Raw genomic sequence first — 20,304 nt, forward strand, 5'->3', positions numbered from 1 at the left:
ATATATACTTTACAACTTAGGTTTGTGTATTCAAAATGAAATTCCACAATCTGGTAACTGATTTTTTTTTTATATTATTGAGAAAAACAGCATTACACTTTAGTGGAGGTTTATTTAAGTCAGTGAAGCCCAGGGCTGGCCATAGGCTGCTAGTAAACACTGGCCACTTCCTCTGGCTGGGCAAGCAATCTGACAAAGAACAAGACAGAGGATTTTTTTTTTTTTGCCACTTAACCTTGAAACTAACACCCCATCACTTCCGTGATATTCTTTAGAAGCAAGTCACTAGGTTCCTGTCCACACTCAAAAGAAGGGAATTACAGAAGGGAGTAAATGTCAGGAAATGGGGATTACTGCCTACTACAGCTTCTTAGACCATGTCAGCCCCTTCTCCATTGCTTTATTCCAAGGTATTGCTCTTCTCTGAATTTCAATTATTTATTTTAAATTCAAACCTGATGACAATTAGCTTACCCATAGGTAAGCGATACTGTCCTTCTTCCCACAGATCTTAGAAAAATGATCTGTTCTTCCACCGACCCTACAGGGGTACTGAAATTGTTAACCATGATAATGAGTATCTAACACCTTCCAGAGGACCTATCATATACAGTAGCCCTTATTGGGCCATCTTTATCACCAACATTGTTGCTCCGTGTTAGTTCCTAACCTCTACTCTGGATCCCATTTCTGCAAGTTCTTACACCATTAAACACTCTTCTGCCTACTTCAACATCAGTAACAGACAATTTCAAGTCACTACCATTTTATTTATTTATTTATTTATTTACATTGCAAATATTCCTTCCCATATCCTTCATCTTTAGCAGCAACTGCCCTATCTATCTTCAAAGTCAAGTTTCTTAAAGAATAACAGGGGGGTTTCCCTGGTGGCGCAGTGGTTGAGAGTCCACCTGCCGATGCAGGGGACACGGGTTCGTGCCCCGGTCCGGGAAGATCCCACATGCCGCGGAGCGGCTGGGCCTGTGAGCCATGGCCGCTGGGCCTGTCCGTCCGGAGCCTGTGCTCCGCAACAGGTGAGGCCACAACAGTGAGAGGTCCGTGTACCACAAAAAAAAAAAAAAAAAAAGAATAACAGGAACTGCTGAATGTACTTTCTGACTGCATTGCACTCTAGTCCCCCGGGCCCACTATGATTCTCTGCTAAAGACTGACAGGGATCTTCCAACTGCCTAAACCAATGAGTCTCAAAATGTGGTACCTGAATCAACAGCATCAGTGCCAACTGGGATCTTGTTGGAAATGCACATATTGGGGCCCTTCCACAGACCTACTAAAAATCTGGGGCTGAGACCCAATAATCTCTGTTTTAACAAGCCCATTAGGCCATTCTGATGCCTTCTAATGTTTGAGAACCATCGGCTTAGACCACCGTAAAAGAACCACTGGCCTAAACTAATGGACTTTCTTCAGTTTTTATCTTTCTTTCTGCAGCATTTAAAATAGACTCCTTTAAAGAAGATGTGGTACATATATACAGTGGAATATTACTCAGCCATAAAAAAGAATGAAATAATATCATTTGCAGTGACATGGATGTACCTAGAGATTGTCATACTGAGTGAAGTAAGTCAGACACAGAAAGACATATCATATGATATCGCTTATTTGTGGAATCTTAAAAAATGGTACAAATGAACCTATTTACAAAACAGAAATAGAGTCACAGATATAGAAAACATATAGTTACCGAGGGGGAAAGGGGGGAGGGATAAATTGGGAGATTGGGATTGACATATACACACTACTATATATAAAACAGATAACTAATAAGAACCTACTGTGTAGTACAGGGAACTCTATTTAATACTCTGTAATGACCTATATGGGAAGAGAATCTAAAAAAGTGGATCTATGTATAACTGATACACTTTGCTGTACAGCAGAAACTAACATAACATTGTAAATCAACTATACTCCAGTAAAAATTCATTTTAAAAAATAAATTAAAAAATAAAAGACTTTGAAAGTCTCATCACAAACATTCATTCATTCTCTTCTCCACACATTTTCTTTCGCAAAAACATTCTCTTCTCCTAAACATTTTCTCTTTCTTCCTCTGATAATTCATTCTTAGTGTTCTTTTTGTACTTGTCTTGCCCCACCTGTCCCTAGCAGGATAGACTGGTCCTCAGTTTTCCTCTTTTATATATTTTCCCTAGTTAACTGTGTCCATCCCATTAATTTATACATGGAGTTGCTAACACATATCAAACTCATATCCCCTGCCCAGTCAAATCCCTTGGGTACAGACTTGTATTTCCAACGTCCTAATCAAGGTCGTTAAATGTATGCCCTCCGTAAGTTCCAAATCAATATGTCCAAAACTAAAATTACCATTTCCCCTCCCACAGTGTCCAAATCTGTTCCTCCTATATTCTTTTTTTTTTTTTTTTTTTTTTTTGCGGTACGTGGGCCTCTCACTGTTGTGGCCTCTCCCGTTGCGGAGCACAGGCTCCGGATGCGCAGGCTCAGCAGCCATGGCTCATGGGCCCAGCCACTCCGCGGCATGTGGGATCTTCCCAGACCAGGGCACGAACCCGTGTCCCCTGCATCGGCAGGCGTACTCTTAACCACTGCGCCACCAGGGAAGCCCCTCCTACATTCTTTATCATAATAAAATGTAACATGATTTTTTAGAGTCGTTACATTTAGAGTCGAAACTGGCATTCAACCCACGGAGCACCCTCTTCCCATACTTTCATATAGTCAATCAGGACTTCCTTCAGATTATGTCTCCTCTTTTATGAGAATCCCTCTCTGGATTTTTACTGCCATTCCTGGAACTGGCGGTTTTCTTATTTTATCCTTTAAAAAAGTTTCTATTCTTTTATAAATAACATATTTTTATGAAATATAACTATATTTTCCAACACAAGCAAACAGAAAAAAACAGTGAGAACAGTGCTGTTGTTTTAAATGTTTATGAATCTCTTTAATGTCTGGCTTAATAAAAGATAACTGGATTCTCATATCTGCTCCTGCATTCAACCTGATATATAATATGTTGTAGTGACTGAAGTAAATGAAGAAAACCCTGCTTCATATTATTATATAATTGAACAGATGGAGAAGTATTTTAATAACTTTTGCATATAATTGTGAATATTCCTCTTTGATATCATAGTAAACTCACCAAGTAGCAGTTTCTTAAAGAATAGTTGCAATGTGGTATCTGAAATCATATTAATAAACTTTCTGTAATGTGTTCCATTAAAATCCATTGGTTTATCATGCATTTTGACTGTATCTGTTATCACGTAACATCATGCATTGGCTGTTCGGAAAATCGTAATTTACTGAATTATGCAGATCTTCCAACTATTGACCCAGTTTACCACATAATATTTAAAAAATCACATTCATTAATATCACCATTAATTTCATCAGAAAAATCTCTAGTACTAGAAAGTAATGGATATGTTTCCCAGAATTCTAATTATCTCTTGAACACTTAAATTTTTTCACTGACATCAAACATTGTCAGTTGTCTTCCTTGAAGTGATAAGCTCACTTTTTTCATTTTCAAAAAAACGTGTCTACCACCCAAGTCTCAATAGCCACAGTCTTGTCTATGCACCATTCTTTCAAGTGCTCCTGAAAAAGCTGGCTAGTTCAGCTTGCACCTGAAACAATCAACCAAGTGCTTTGGAAATAACTGTCCTACCTTAACATTTAATAGACATTCTTTGAGTACTTCTCATCTCTTCACACAAAATATTAAACAGACATGAACTCAAAGACTGAGATTTAATAAGATTAATATTTCCATGGCTTGCCCCCCTCGGTGAATGAATGGTGGTAAGGAACTCAATGACTGCTAGTACCATTTGGTGCCAAGGCATTTAGCTGTGCTAAGATACCAGAAGTTTTGTCCACCACTGCTTTTGTACCATGAATGCAACTGTCAACACAATGAAAATAAGTAAATAACTTCCTACTACTATTATTACAGGATTTTAACCTTGCAAACTCCTTAAAAGGATCTCAGGGACCACCCCAATCACCCTAAGGACACCCCAGACAATGCTTTGAGAAGAGCTAATCTAAGCATTCTGCCTCCAGGGCCATGCCCCTAATTTTACAGTCACTATCCGCCCTCATCTGGAGAGTTATTACGGTAGAGGTCCCAGTTACATGGTCTCCGAGGTCAGAATGCTGAGATTTGAATCTGTGCTATTAGCTGTGTAATTCTAAACTATAAATGTTACCTATAATTATTATTCCAGATAAAGAAATTACAGCTGAGGAAGTTGATAAACTAGGATTGAAATCCAGGTTTGCCTGCTGCTGCCTACATTTAAAATCTTACAGCCTTTACGTGCCCTTCAGGACTCCCCATAATCAGGTTCTTGTCTCTAGTCCCCCTCTCTGCCTTCCTCTGGTCTCACTCTACTCCCAGACAGCCAAACCCCAGGAGCCCCAGCACTAAACTGCTTGCAGTCTTGACATTTCCAAACATATCGGAAGATGTACTTCACATCTATTGACCTATGAATACTCTCTTGGTGGTCCTTCCACCTCTATTACTAATCCCAGTACTGAGGGCCGACATACTTTTATAAGAACATTAGTGCATTTTATTCCACTTAAATGTTTACGTAACTGGCTTCCCTTTCTTGTGGGCAGGCATCTTTGTACAGTGGAATGGGTGAAATAATAATTGTTTTTATAACTTTCAAAGACTTCAAAACACAATGTAGGTTTAATTTAGAAGATATAAAAGAAGGGGATTTATTGCAAAGCATTCTCATAAATATGTTGGCTTTCAAAGGAAATTATGAGAAATTTTCTTGCAAAGGGCTAGAAATTTCCTCTTATCTAGAGATCAGTAAGTAAGTAGTCTTAAATGAAATCTGGCTTAATTACCGTATCTAAAGCTGGCAAAGAGTAAACTAAATTACCATGTATAAAGGAAAAATGTGCTGATGTAGAAGGGGTGGGGAGGTGGAGGGAGGCCTTAATTGAAGGACTAAACTTGTCAAGAACCCACGACGGATATCCTGGAACTGTAAGGGATATACAGTAACATGTGAACAGCATTTTCTTTGGCTGGTGGAATATGCATCCATGGTTTTATCCTCATATTTTTCTTTTTTACCAAATTTTCTACATTAGAAAGATGACAAATTTATAATTTGAAAAAAACGTTATTTGGAAAACTATCTGAGGAAAACAATAGAGTTGCCCAATCACAGTAGATAAAAGTGAAGTTCAGAAAAGAGAAAATAAAGGTCCAGAAAGGTTACCTGTTTAATCACAGAGCTGCAAAAACTATTTTGTGGAACACCAAAGACAGGAAGGGACATTCAATGACATTTAACATTGACTCTTACCAATCTTCACACACACACACGTTTTCAAGCACCCCCAATATTCCTTGAGATATCTGATCAAGGTTTGTATGTCACAACCACATCTGGTCTCTGTTAATATTTACTGCAAAATGATCCATGAAGTTGATGGTAGAAAAAGTTAAAACATATTTATACCTGGATTTTCCCATTAATAACAAGAAAGGGTTACTACTGCATCTATTGTATAGGGTTGCTGAAAAGGGCATACGACTTAATTCACAAAAAGCACCTAAAATAGTTTGGAAGTTACTTGACCAATAAATGCTAGCACTTATTGTTGTAACTATTATTGCTGTTGTTGTCATTGATTTTTTAATTTGATACAAGCAGAGTTTTACCTGTATTTACAGAATGGGACAACAGTGATAACCACAGAAATACACATATCTTGGATGTTCATATTCAAAAATGTTCACTGATGGGTTTCACAATCAAAATTTTGGAGATCACTGACATACAGAAAAAAAGACCCAACTAAATCTCACCCCTAAATGCAGCCAAGGTGACCTGCTGTTTCTATATCCATGTAAATGGAATGTCTCCTGCCTGGAATTCTCCTCCACCTCCTCTTATCCGCTTAGTAAATTCTTCAATCCTCAAGTTAACCAACTGTGAACCATCCCATTCCTGTTCTCCTTTACTTCCCACTTCGCTCTTCTTGCAATTTTTCTCTTGCTATATACATGTCTGTTTTATGACTCCTATCTTGCACTGTAATTGATTATGAATTTGTTTTTCCTACTTGATTATCAACCCCCTGAGGATAAAAATCGTCTTTGTGAACTTCATCTCTCTGGTGACTAACACAAAGCTGGCAGTCAACAATTATCTGTGAAATAAACATTGAATGATCTCCCTCTCTATGCTGATGTAGGCATGGGTCAATTTCTCTCCCTCTTGAGTGGTACAGGAGAAACAAAACACAAAAGAAAAATCTAAAAAGGGTAAATATTTATATATATTTAATGTGTATTTATATTATACTTTATGTATATATAAAATATTTATATATGTATATTATATATTTACTTACTCTTCAGATTTTTTTGTATTTTGTTTTGTGATATATATGTGTATATCTCACAGATCTCTTTTTCCTGGATTGTTAAAATCTGGTCAGAGACTGATTCTGCGATATACATTTCCTTGGAGGTGAAGAACTCAGTTTTCCTTCACTTCTGTCTGACTTTGATGTTTGATCAATACGCTCAAACTGCTAACCTGAAGAAGGTTCCTAGGAAGAGCACACTGTGGGAGAAGGGACTCACTTTCGAGCCATAAGAAAACCTCAGTTTGTATGTTGACTCTGCCACTTGGGAACAGGATAACTTTGAGCAAGGTATGTAAGCTGTTCTGTCTGTCCATTATTTTATCAGTAAGTTAAAATTGTAAAGTTTAATTCATGGATTTTTTTTAAATAGAATGTAAAATCCTAGACATTACCTGGCATAGGTGGGTTTCCATATACGTGGTAGATATCACTACTGACACCCATGTAACACAATCACTCTTCTCCTTCTAAAATGGGGCTTGCACTTTAAAATTATTTTTTAATGTTAGATGATTGTCTCATTTCTTTAATATAGTAAGCTCTTTGATGACAGACTCAATCTCTTCCTCTTCTTTACCATCTCTTCAATGCTAAGCCTGGGACAGAGGGCTTGCTGAATCGGTATTTGTTTCTTGAATCGAACTGAACTGGTGGTAAGATTTCCCTCCAGTTTTGGTTATTTTCAGTGTGTGCTAATGTAATGGATGATCCAAACACACGGTTCATGTGCCTTGTTCAGTCTGCCAGGCTGTGATCACCAGCCAATTTTCAGCTGCAAGCCCACATTTTTTTTTTATTCTGGGAAGTTATAAAAATAACAATTCTGCCATCACTTTTTAATTCACGAAGTGACTCCTGCTTTCTAATTCCTTTCATTTCTCCTTTATAGGCCTGCCAAAAGCCTCGGCCTTTGCTGGCCTTACATATATAATCAGAGTTACCAATGATGATGATTTTTACAGGGAATTAAGTTTGATTTGTTTTGAAACATTTATTTATTCCATATGGCATTTAAAGTGACTGAATTACTTTTGGTTTTGAAATGAGGTTGTGTGTACTAGATTCGAATTTTCTTAAAAAAAAAAAAGAAAAAACAAAAATCAAAAACACAACCAAAAGCCCAGGAGTAATTTTGTTTAAAAAAATCCTGTGTAAAAGGAATTAACATACAACTGAGAGATCAGATCTGGCAAAATCACAAGATAATTGGCTAAAGCTAAGTCTTTAACATCAATTTCCTCAATCTCACGCCAAGACGCTTCCACACTGTAGTAGACCCTGGGTTTTTTCCTCCCTACACGCACCAGGCCAGTGCCATGCTGCAGTACTCTGGTTTGGCTAGCATTGGCAGCGACACCCCGTCTTAGCTCAGAGAATGAGCAGAGAGGGCTAAGTGGCCTCATCCGTTCCATGAAACACCTTCACTGCTGCACAGGTTCAGGGTAGTCAGGGGTCCAGGCTGACTCAGCATCGGGCACAGTGATTGGTGGTTGGGTCAGAGGTAGGGATGTGACCTAATTTTGTCCAATTAGTAAAGCCTACTCCTTTTTTTCAATAGTTGAGTAAAGATAAATTACTCCAGATCCTGTGGTTAGAGATATACATCCCAACACTTGTGCAGCCGTTTTCCTACCATGACTAAACAAACAAACAAGAAACAACCTGAGAAAATGAGAGAAATACAGTCATCAAAAAAGAAATACTGTCGGGCTTCCCTGGTGCAGTGGTTGAGAGTCTGCCTGCCAATGCAGGGGACACGGGTTCGTGCCCTGGCCTGGGAAGATCCCATGTGCCGCTGAGCCTGCATGTCCGGAGCCTGTGCTCCGCAACGGGAGAGGCCACAACAGTGAGAGGCCCGCATACCGCAAAAAAAAAAAAGAAATACTGTTCATCAAACATTGCCTAAGTCCTAACCTGGATGTGAACCAAAATATACAAAATATTGCCTTTATAGTTTAAGTCAATATGAGTTGCTGTTGTTGCTTTTTTGCATTCAACAACAAAAGAAAATCCTGATACATAAGCAAAGATGCAGAAAAGCAAGTGTATAATTAGTAAATCCTTGTGCTGGGGTTCTTCTGCTGGGGCAAGTAGAACACGGTATATATTATTTCACGCATTCCCTTACTGAAGTAAGATTGCCCTTCAGCCCTTAACCATGCTCAGGAGGAAAGACTGCTGGGAAGGCCACTGTTTCTAATGTATGTTACGAAGCTAGTGCTAATGCTCATTTTAAACCAGCTAAGTGCACCACTGCTGTTTCCCTTCTCTGGTGGTTAGAGGTGTGAGTCATGCTTCCTGTTAAGCCCAGGGATGGTGCCTCTGTTTCAGGTTTTATTATTTGGTAACAAAATGGAAAGCACGGGGGAGCTATGTCAGTGAGCTGAAAGCAATCAACATTTACTAGGCTTACACACATGAGAAACACAAATATGTTTCATTTGCAGGGATATGGGTTGGTGGCTTGACTCAAACAGCTCATACCACCAGGAAAAAAGAAGTTTAACCACTGCCTTACTCCTTGACTAAATCTTGAGGCATTTAGAACCACAAATTAGAAAATTAAAACCAAAATGTGTTCCGCCTTTCTAAAATCAAAGAGCTAAGCTCTTACTTTAAAGGCTGGTAAATCCCACCACCTTGGCCCATTTCACTTGATTCTTACCCACTGGTTTACTTTTATGGCCTCCTGCCAGCTCTCTAAGGCAGAGCTATGGAATCATGACTCGCAGCTATGGAACCAGAGACTGGGCTGCAATTGGGCTGGAGAGGGCACTAGAAGCTTCCAGTGATAGTTAACTGCTGAATTTCTTGGGATAACCTTGGACTGTCTGGAAAAATATATTAATCTGAAAACTCACAGCCTTCACAGTTGGTGTAAAAAGTGTTAATTATAAAGTTAAAGGTAGTTTTATTCCTGTAGAGATGATAGCACCAAAAAAGGTAGAGAAGAGGTGCTATCTATGTCATTCGGTATACAAGGTTCTCGCAAACAGTAGTTGATAGTGATGATATATCTACTTTAGGAAAGCAAGAAAAATAACAACTCTTTGAATTCATCTTAAATAGGCCTAATTTCATTCCACACACCAGGACAGTCGGGAATTTTTAAGAAAATTGCAACAATCTCTGAGAATTGTGAAGTTGAAATTCTTGATATGAAAAAATAATCCAGAGAACAAAGGTTGTTAATGATTCATTTAAAAATGAACCATTTGTGAGAGCACAGAAATAAACACACGCAGGTATAGTCAGCTTATGCCTGATAAAGGAGCCAAGAAAACTCACTGGAGAAAAGACAGTCTTTCAATAAACGGCGCTGGGAAAAGCGGATATTCATTTGTAAAAGAATGAAACTAGACCCCCTATCTTATACCACTCACGAAACTAACTTGAAATGAATTAAAGACCTAAATGTAACACCTGAAACCATAAAACTTCTAGAAGAAAACAGAGAAAAAAAGCTCTTTGACACAGATATTGGCAATGATTTTTTGGATATGACCTAAAGCACAAGCAACAAAAGCAAAAAAAAAAAAGTGGGACTACATCAAACTAAAAAGCTTCTACACAGCAAAAGAAACAATCAACAAAATGAAAAGACAGTCTCTGGAATGGGAAAAAATATTTGCAAACCATATATCCGAGAAGGGGTTAATATACAAAAGAACTCATATAACTCAATAGCAAAAAAGTAAAGAATCCAATTAAAAAATCGGTAAAGGACCTGAATAGACATTTTTCCAAAGAAGATATACAGATGGCCAACAGGTACATGAAAAGGTGTTCAACCTCACTAATTGTAAAGAAATGCAAAACAAAACCACAATGAGATATCACTTCATACCTGTTAGAATGGCTATCATCAAACAGACAAGAGATAACAAATGTTGGTAAGGATGTGGAGAAAAGGGAACGTTTGTGCACTGTTGGTGGGGTTATAAATTTGTACAGCCACTATGGAATACAGTTTGGAGGTTCCTTAAAAAATTAAAAATACAGCTAAAATATAATCCCAGCAATCCCACTCCTGGGTATATATCCAAAGAATTAAAATCAGTATATGGAAGAGATATGTGCACCCCCATGTTCATAGCACCATTATTTACAATAGCCAAGATATGGAAAAAACCTAAGTGTACACCGACATATGAATGGATAAAGAAGATGTGGTACATATATACAATGGAATATTATTCAGCCATAAAAAAGGAAATCCTGCCATTTGCAACAACATGGAAGGAGCTGGAGGGCATTATATTAAATGAAATAAATCAGACAGAGAAAGATAAATATTGTATGATCTCACCTATAAGTGGCATCTAAAAAAAAACAAAACCTTACAGTAAAAGAAATCAGATTTGTGATTACCAGGACTGGGTGCAGGGGAAGAGGGGAAGCTGAATGAAGGTGGTCAAAAGGTATAAACGTCCAGTTATAAGATAAATAAGTACTAAGGATATAATGTACAACATGATGACTATAGTTAACACTGATGTGTAGTAAATGTGAAGACTGTAAAGAAAGTAAATCCTAAAGAGTTCTTAGTTCAAGGAAAAAAAACATTTTTTTTCTTTTTTCTTTTTTATATCTATATGAGATGATGGATGTTAACTAAACTTATTGTGGAAATAATTTCACAATATATGTAAGTCAAATCATTACGCTGTACACTTTAAATTTACATAGTGCTGTATGCCAATTATATCTCAATAAAACTGGGAAAAATGAATGATTTGGAAAAATGGAATGGAGAAGTACATAACTAACTTTGAGAACCTACAACATATAAGTCACTTGACAAATTCAAGTATATTTAATGCTCACAATTAAAAAAAAAAATCAAAGTTTCTACTAATCAGAATTCCAGAGATGAAGCCATGTTAATCTGTGCTTCTGGGCTTCCCTGGTGGCACAGTGGTTGAGAGTCCGCCTGCCTATGTAGGGGACACGGGTTTGTGCCCCAGTCCGGGCAGATTCCACGTGCCGCGGAGCAGCTGGGTCCATGAGCCATGGCCGCTGAGCCTGCGCGTCCAGTGCCTGTGCTCCGCAACGGGAGAGGCCACGACAGTGAGAGGCCCGCGTACCACAAAAAAAAAAAAAAAAAATCTGTGCTTCTACAATGATCCTGAGGTATTCTAATAAATGCTGGGAAGAGCTGAAAGCAATATGTATTAATATCTTTCATTAATTCATTCTATAACTATTTAATGAATACTAATATAATTGCAAAATATATAGAGCTATGGGAATACAAAAGTGAATAAAATAAAATTGAAATTTCTGGTTTCAAAAAGGTCATCACCTAGCAGAAGAAAGGCATGGAGCTGTGTGCCCCTCTTTAGTATTTGGGATGCAAACTGTATCCCAGGTGTCAAGTTTGGAATCTGATTCTATTCCATTTAAAACTGGTAAATTAGCCTATTTATGCTTCATAGACACCAGCAGAAGACAAGAGACTCCTGGCTTAGAAACCAAGGACTTTATTAATCATACATGACACAGCAAGCAGCATGAGCGTCAACATGATTGTGTCGATTCCTACTGCCCCACACCCAAGCCCCGGGGGCTGGGGGCGGGGGATGCAGAGGGCTCAAATAGATATCTGCACACTCAGTAGATTGTGTTATAGCAGAGGAACACTGAACTAGAGAATCTATTACTTTCATGGTAAGCAATAAGCAAGCCTGCTGCTCATCAAAGAGGGAGACTTTACCTATCTGCAAAGCTGTTCTCTGTGAACACAACCCTGAGAAACAGCAGTCAGGGTCTTGCATTCTTGGTATACCAACAGGACATGCAGGAGTGCAAGGACTCTCACATCACCAGGCAAGATCCAGAGTTCAATACCATAAATGCCATGTATTGGTCAAAGCAGGAAATCCAATCTCTCTCCCCTCAACAAAAGCTACTTTCTGCATTCTAAATGTGAAAGGTTGCAACACAGAAAATCACTGGGAGGACTGGGAGCTAAGGTCAGGGAAACTGCTGTCCTCAATTTCAACCTAAAGCACCAAAGTAGATGGGTCTCAACAACTCTGCAGGAAGCTGATGAAATTCTCAAGAATCTCCCGAATGCTTCCAGTCAATATCTCAACTGCTACGGACTGAATTGTGTCCCCTCCCAAATTCACATATTGAAGACTTAACAAACCCAATGTGATGGTATTTGGAGGCGGGGCCTTTGGGAGGTAATTAGGTCTAGATGAAGCTGTGAAGGTGGGGCTCTCATGATGGGATTAGTGCCCTGATACGAAGAGGAAGGGAGACCTGAGCTTACTGTCTACCATGCTCTCCCACTCACACCCACCCCACCCCCCCAACACCCACTCCCACCCCACCACCGCTGCCACGTGAGGACACTGTGAAAAGGCTGCTGTCTGCAAGACAGAAGAAATGTTTCACCAGAACCTGACCGTGCTGACTTCTGATCTTGGACTTCCCAGTCTCTAGAACTGTGAGAAATAAATTTCTATTGTTTAAATCATGTCATCTATGGTATTTTGTTCTAGTAGTCCAAGAATTCTAAGACATCAACCTAGAGCAGCAAGGTGAATCGTGTCTGTCCACAGGTGTGGCTGCTTTTGCCTAAGAAAAATAATAGCTACTCCTATTCACATTTCAAGTTGCATGCAAGGGTTTCACGTGGAGAAACTCTAACCCAGGGACACGCAGTGAAGTAAATTCTGTGAAATATAGTTCCAGCCTCTTCTCTGTGATAAAGAGAGTAGTAATGATGCCGAGTGTATTAGAAATAATCAACCAAACTGGATTATTAAACTAACAAGCCAATTACGTAAGTGCCACACAGATATTATCAACTAAGTAATGAGTTTGACAGTGACATAGGAGATAAAGGTACTCCTGAACCACCCCAGAGGTGGGGTAAGCTATGACCACCTAGAGCAGAGGACACAATTCAAACTATAATTGACACCACGCACTAGGTTCTTCTCAGAGAAGGACAGCTTCCTGGGAAAAACTGGAGACTTTGCTGGAACCACAAAGATGGGAGAATCTTGCAGAGGACTCCCAGAAATATCAAGGGTCCAAGAGAGGATGAAAATTTCCAGAAATTGTGGGTCCTTTGTTATCAGGTGGTAGCAAGCATCAAAATAGTCTTTCAAAAATAAAACGATCAAGTTATATTTAATAATAGACTTAATGAACTGTATCTCCCAAAGAATAAAATAAAACGGAGTAAGGATATTCCTGTGGATGATGGGGAATTACGTTGGAACAATGGTTTGGATGGATTCAGAGAGGCCGCTGAAGGCTACAGAAGATGAACTTTGGTCTGTAGGCAGGCAGGGAACAAGTGAAGATTTCTGAACAGAGGAATGATAGGAACAAGGTAGTGTGCAAAACGGGTTGAAGAGTAGACAAACCTGAGGCAGGAAATAAGATACAAATTAGGCCACTGTATTACTTAAACTGATGATAATCAAATGTCCGACTACAGTGATAGCCCTGAGGGGGATTCCTGGTCCACATTGTGAAGAAAGAATCAAAATAACCTAGTGACATGGAAAGAACCTTTTTTTTAAAACCTGAGAATGTCCTTCACCTAATCTTAGAGACCTGTAGTCACTGAAACCAGTCCAGTGCCTTTTATAGCCACCTCATTGATCTTCAATTTTATATCCTCTCAACCATGATCTTGGCTTCATTTTTTTTTTTTTTGGCTTCATTTTTAAGAGGATTCATCTTTAAACACAAGTCGGAAACAGAACAGGCATTTAGCGTTTCTATCTTCTCACTCATGTTATCTCTGCCTGAATCCTGAGCCTATTCTTGATCTTCTCTAGAAGATCTAGGACTGATAAATTCTTTTGCATCTCCCCTAATATTTTTTTTCTCAAATTACATTTGTTCTTCTATTCGTTCTTTAGAGAGTGGCTACTATATGCCAGATACTGTACTAGATGTCAGATATATAAATATTAATAAGGTGTGGCCATGGCCTCAAGGGGCTCACGTTCTACAGCTAGGCACCCAAGTATGCCACATTACACAATAAACAATATTTTTAAAGTGTACCGTTAGCACAAAGGAGCAATGAGCGACATGGGCTAAGGGACAGGCAGTTTGTAAAGGCTTCTTAACAAAGGAAGTTTTTCTTAAACCGTACCTTAAAGGATTGGTCAGGTAGACAAGATCAAAGGAAGGGAAATCCAAGCAGCTACAAGGCAAAGAGGAAAAAAAGGACCGTGGCTTTGGATGTAAAGCATTTATCTGCACATCTGATACTTCACGTGCTTCCCGCATACAACACTCTAATTTTTATAAGTAGGTTGACCATTTTCAAATTAACTGCAGTAAAAAAAAAAAAACTACATGTTTTTGAATGAATCTATATTTTTATGAATTGTTTAAAACACCTACATATTAGGATGTGTCTATTACTTGGAACCACATGGAAACACGGTAAATTGGTTTGAGTCTGTTGCAGAGGACGGGCGCCCTGATGCTGTATTCCATCACTGGGAAAAGTGAGAGTTCAGCTGAGATGCGAGAGGCAACAATAACAGACTATTTCAACAGAGAGCCATTTTAGCTACTTTTTATCAGGCAATTTATGGTTGCAGATCTAAACTACAGCTCTAGCGTATTTTCTTCTTTGGAGGCCATTTACAGAAGGCTACATTTGGATGTCATTTTAACTTTGAGAAGTTTACATTAAATCCAATCTGCACTTATTTAGCTTTGGTCTTTAGTTGTATGTAACTACCTCTTCCCAGGTCACCAGCACCAAGCCACCAAGTTAAAACCACCTTGTTAATCACGAACTCACTTATCTGTATTGATTTACTCTGGTTTTACACATCCCTGCTTTCATTCTTCACGGATGTCCTGTTAAAATCAGATGTCATCAGAGATCTCACTTTTCAACTTTTTTTTTTTTTTTTTTTGGTCTCTTCCTCCTTAGAAAGTTGTTTTATTTGGAGTCTCCTGTCCCTCTTCATTGTATATTTTGGATTCTGTATTCATGGCATCGTAACATCTTTTTCCTGAGAGTTTCTCCATCTGTATCACAGTAGTAGTTTGTTAGGGCTTCCATAACAAAGTGCCACAAACTGGGTGGCTTAAAACAAAAGAAATGTATTGTCTCACACTTGTGAAGGCCAGAAGTCCAAGATCAAGGTGCTGGCAGGATCGAGTTTCATGTTTTCTCTGAAACCTATAGGGGAATACTTCCTCGCCTTTTCTAGCTTCTCTTGGTTTGCTAGTAATCTTTGGCGCTCCCTGGCTTGCAGCTGTATAAATAAAATCTCTACCTTCTTTGTCACATAGGGTTCTCCTGGTGTGTCTCTCTCTTTCCACAGCCGTCTTCTTATAAGGACACCATGCATATCAGATCAGGGGCCCACCCAACTCCAGTATGACCTAACTTAATAAATTACATCTGCCACAACCCTAAATCCAAATAAAGTCACATTCTATAGTGAAGACTTCAACACATCTGTTTTTAAGAGACACAATTCAAACTCATAACAATTACTGATATTGAGAAACCATCACAGTGACGCTCACCAGTAGGGGCTTTGGAATGAAAAAGCTCTGGTTTCAAAACCTTGTCCTACCACTAACTGTGACCTGAGTCCATTTATTTAATCTTCCTTAAAAGACTTAGTTTTCATGTATAAAGTAGGAATAATGACAATACCTTGGAAGTGTTTGAGGATTAGATAAAATATCAATACATTAAGGTGATTAGCTCAGCACCTGGCTTACAACAAATGCATATAAGTAAATGGCACAGAGTAAATATTAGCAACTGATATTGTCTTAAAGCATATCAACTATTTCTAAATATATTCAGTTATCCCTACTGTGAATACTATAAAGGGTAAAATAGTAAGGAAGGGCAAAGGAGTCACCAGCTTTAGCCTAAACTGTGTCATCTGTTGGAGTTCAGATATTCTAATACCTGTAAAAAGGATGAAGAGAAAGAGAACTATTTGCATAGGGAACTGGGAAGTCTCCAGGGCGTGAACTCATTCCAAGGAAAAAGAGAGCTTTCAACGACCAACTTGATTACCTACAAGATGTTTGTTTTCAGAAGGGAAAAGTGATTCTCGTGTCAGGCAGTCACTGACTGGCCCACCACCATGGATTTCTATCTGGGTCCTAAAGGAGGGACAGGACTCCCAAGTTTAAAACAAAAGGACAATTTCAGTGAAAACTTTAAAACTGTGGAGCACATCGTGTATTTTCTTGGCATGCCTCTAACAAATTTTAAAGCAAAATGGTGTCACCCTATTCTAAACTGCTACAAATAGCTGTGAAACTTTGGAACTTTGAGGACCTTTGTAATGCCTGGTGGTCACAAATGTATGTAGTAAAGGGTCAGCAAGGACCACAGAAACTGTAATAATCCCTGGAAGACACCAATAAGGAAGCAATACAATAGCATAGATGGAGTGAAAATCAGGAGCAGTGGTGCTTGTAACGCTTATTTATTTGGTCCTAGCAACCACCCTAGTAGAGAAGGATTATTATTATACCCATTTTATACACGAGGAAAACTCAAAGTTGAAGAGTGGCAATACCTAGTCCAAGACTACAAGGTTAGCAGGCAGAAGAAAAAGTATTTTAACTCAAGCAGTCAAATTTCCAGAGCTGAGAATTCTCTAAAACATACGTTAAGTTTGGAGGTTCCTCAGAAAACTAAAAATAGAATTGCCCTATGATCCCGCAATCCCACTCCTGGGCATATATCCAGAGAAAACTCTAATTCGAAAAGAAACATACACCCCCAATGTTCACAGCAGCACTATTTACAATATCCAAGACATGGAAGCAACCTAAATGCCCACCGACAGATGAATGGATAAAGAAGATGTGGTACATATATACAATGGACTATTACTCAGTCATAAAAAAGAACAAAATAATGCCATTTGTAGCAACATGGATGGACCTAGAGATTGTCACACGGTGTGAAGTAAGCCAGACAGAGAAAGACAAATACCATAAGATATCACTTATATGGGGAATCTAAAATATGACACAAATAAACTTTTATGAAACAGAAACAGACACAGACATAGAGAACAGACTTGTGGTTGCCAAGTGGGCAGTGGGAGAGGGTTGGATTAGGAGTTTGGAACTAGTAGATGCAAACTATTATGTATGGAATGGACAAATAACAAGGTCCTACAGTATAGCACAGGGAACTATATTCAATATTCTGTGATAAACCATAATGGCAAAGAATATTAAACAAGAATGTATATATAGTATAACTGAATCGCTTTGCTGTACAGCAGAAATTAACAACACTGTAAATCAACTATATTTCAATTAAAAAATATGTAGGCCAAAAAATGCATTTTAAGCATCCTTTAGTGCACAGGTCAGAGATCTTTTTCTGTAAAAGGTGAAAGAGTAAGTATTTTCAGCCTTGGGGGCTTAATGATCTCTGTTGCAACTATTTAACTTGGCCATTGTAGTGAAAAAGCAGCCGTAGACAATATGTATACAATGGCCATGGCTATGTCCCAATAAATGCTTATTTCCAAAAACAGAAGTCAGCCAGATTTGGCCCACAGGCCACAGTTTGCTGACCCCTGCCTCCTTTCAACTGCTGTGGCAAATGATTTGTTCAGTCATGAGAACACGCATACAGAAACAGCATTTAAGCCTGCATCACCTCTTCCCCTCCTTTACCCTTAACCGCTTTAAAACTGTTAGATGTGAGTAATCAGCACTGATTAGTTTCACTTAGTGAGAATAGTCCCCTTCGGTAACAGAGCTAGAAACAGACACTTGATGTGAATTTTCCATAATAAATCATTAATCTTTGCGCCTCTCTTGCTGCACCTGTTCATCGCCTAGATGCTGCTTGCTTAGATCGACGCTCCTCTCTTTCTACACCTGTACTAGCCCATCTCCTCTTTTCCTTTTCTCAGCTAGCTTTTACTTATGTTACTGAAATTTCACTTGGTTTCTCAACTTTTATTTTTTTCCTTTAAATCTCTGACTTTTTTCCACTTGCTAGCTGTGATTGCAACACATTTACTTATAGCATTTGCGGCTCTGGACACCATGTAAATTCTATGAGCACTTCAAATGATTAGAGGATTAGCAGTGGGTGGGCAACCTCTTAAAATTCAAGGTTATTCAAAGGTTTAACTATGTTAATACAGCCTAAAAACACTGAGAAAGAGATACAGGATGAAACAAAAACCATCTAAAGGGAAGGTAAACTCACCACATTCCTTAAGAAGAGAGTTTATTACAGCTGAAAGGAACATAACTACCAATACATCCACCACTTCCTTTTTTTTTTTACATCTTTATTGGAGTATAATTGCTTTACAATAGTGTGTTAGTTTCTGCTTTATAACAAAGTGAATCAGTTATACATATACATATGTTCCCATATCTCTTCCCTCTTGCCACCACTTTCTTTCTAAGAAAAAAACCAAAATCGAGAAACGTGGAGAAGTTAACCAATCTGGTTATGTAATTTACTGCAAAGCTGACTCAAATTCAAGTCTGCCGACTGACCAGCAATGGGTGTTTCTACCCATGTAAGACCTGAACGGATGGAAAAAACATTTCTAAAATGTTTTGCCTTCTATAAATCTAACCTGTTGCATCATTATTCCTGGTTCTAATCCCTCAGGCAAAATGACAGGGGCTTCTTCCCTCATCTACAAATATAAGGGCCAGAGTTGCTGACATCTTTAAAGAAAGTTCAGTTTTTAAATCATCTCAAATCAAGCAACCTTCTCTTCTTCCTTGCTGACTTCCACCTGCAAAAAAATTTCGAAGCCAGCTAAATCTGTCAGTCTTTCTAACCTATGACGTGACGTGAGTTTTCCTAAAGCACAATTCTGAGAGTGCTGCTGGGCTGCCCGCTCCAGAAACACTGGAGGCTTCTCACTGTTTCCTCAGACGACAAGTATTTCCTAATCTTCAAATTTTGCTATTTTTTCCCCCTGTGTCTACTACCAAAACAAACCAAAAATAAATATCTCTGGTCAAAACCAGAGAGATTATTCTGGTCAAAAAATTATTCTGGTCAAAACCCTTGTGTTAGTTTGCCAGGGCTGCCGTAACGCAGTGCCACAGATTGGGGGACCTAAACAGTGGTAAAGTATTCTCTCACAGTGTTCTGGAGGCCAAACGTCCGAAATCAAGCTTAGCACATTTCTAGGAGTCTATTTGCAAGGGCTGGTTCCTTCTGAGGGCAAGGAGGGAGAATATGTTCGAGTCTCTCCCCTAGCTCCTGGCGTTTCGCTGACAACCTTTAGCCTTCCTTGGCAACGTAAATCCAACCTTCACATGGCATTCTCGCTGTGTCTCTGTGTCCAAATTTTCCTTTTATAAGGACACAAATCAGATTACGACCCACCTTAATGACCTCATCTTAACTCGGCTACTTCTGCAAAAACCTTGTTTCCAAACAACTTCACGTTGTGAAGTACCGGGAGTTAGGACTTCAAGACATGAATTTGGGGGTAGGGGGCACAGTTAAACTCCTAACCACCCGATTTGTGTTTCCAGACCTATTCAAAAGCAATCTCTCTCATTAAACATTCCCCTGACTCCAGGCTCAGGGGGTATTTTCCCCTGCTGAGTCCCTCAGTGACAAGTCCCTCTCCTTACTTCATGACAAGATTTTTGAAATCAGGGATTGTATTTTTCTTAGCCTGCTATTTTATCCCCAAAGTCCACCATGCTATGTAACATGTAGTAGACCTCCCCAAAATGCTTGCTGAATTGGAAAGTTTTCTCCCCTTACGGGGGGGGTCAGGGATTTTTCTGCACTTGGGAGCCAGGCAAGGACTCTCCAACTTCAGTCACATTTACACCATCGTACTGAGAGACAGCATGCTACTGTGGTTAAGAGGTTGGACTAGG

This window comes from Lagenorhynchus albirostris, chromosome 8 (genome assembly GCF_949774975.1).
Source record: "Lagenorhynchus albirostris chromosome 8, mLagAlb1.1, whole genome shotgun sequence".
Lineage (NCBI taxonomy): Eukaryota > Metazoa > Chordata > Mammalia > Artiodactyla > Delphinidae > Lagenorhynchus > Lagenorhynchus albirostris.